Raw genomic sequence first — 1,134 nt, 5'->3', positions numbered from 1 at the left:
TCCAGACGAAAACAAACACAAACAGTATGCATAATGATCACATCACCCCCCCCCCAAAGCTTATCACACCGGAACCTTTATTAAAAACCCCTCGGCTCATGTCTAGCAATAGGAGGCAATCCATCGCGCTTAAGTAGCAAGAAAGCGCTAATCGCTAGCGTGTGTTCCTGCCTGATTCCGCTCATCAGTCCTCGCTCGGTTATCGTGGCGACCTGCATTCGACAAACGCGCTAAGTGGCGAGACAACATTCTGAATTAATTATAATCACCGTCTCTAACTTCATTATGCCGACATGCCGCTATGATGAGCTCATTAATAAAAGCCCGCCAAATCTAGCGAACCCGGATGTCGAGCGTAATAAGCCCCGATACCCTCTTTGTTTTTCTTGTTTTCGATTTTTTTTTTCTTCGATTTCTTATTTCTTTAAATCTTCTTTTTTTTTTGGAGTACATGGAAGAAGCTCGAGAATTTGTGATTAAGAAGAAAAATATTCAGACAGATAGAGCGTAGATGAGCTGGTATTATTATCCTAGTAGTTATATCTGTCATTCTTCTGCTACGAGTGAGTATATCAAGGACATGCCGCGGACTCAGTCATGCGTGGCGTCGCGAGATCGCAGCTTCCAGACGACATTTGCCTTATCTCTCTCCTCCTCTGCTCTTCCTCCTATTTTCGCTTCGCTTCTGACGAACATTTTTTTTTCTCAGCCTTTCATCTGTTTGTGTTAAAAAATAAATGTCCTATGCTCAAGTGTCGTTTATTTTTGATAACTATTTTTTTTTAAATCTCAGCTTTTGTTGATCTGTCTGTGTTATATAAAATATCCTATGATTCACAGTTTGCAAAACGGCAGTTAACCTTATCTCTCCTTGGTCTATCCTCTTTTTTTCGTCGCTTCTCATAACTTTCCCTTTTCAAATCTTCTATTCATCTGTTTACATTATCACATGAATGTTGTATAATGCAACATCATTATTATTACGATTATTTCAGATTATCAGCGCTATGCAAATTACGAGTCGGTTCAACTTATCGCAGCAAAAACGGCCTTATCGTCTTTCTCATCCACGTCTGAGTAAGTGTCATACAACGTCTCTTTATACCTGGGTCTGATTATTGCCTGTTACACCCA

The sequence above is a fragment of the Penaeus monodon genome, chromosome 29 (assembly GCF_015228065.2).
Source record: "Penaeus monodon isolate SGIC_2016 chromosome 29, NSTDA_Pmon_1, whole genome shotgun sequence".
NCBI classification, from domain to species: domain Eukaryota; kingdom Metazoa; phylum Arthropoda; class Malacostraca; order Decapoda; family Penaeidae; genus Penaeus; species Penaeus monodon.
The sequence above is the reverse complement of the archived record's forward strand: the minus strand, read 5'-3'. Positions refer to the sequence as shown.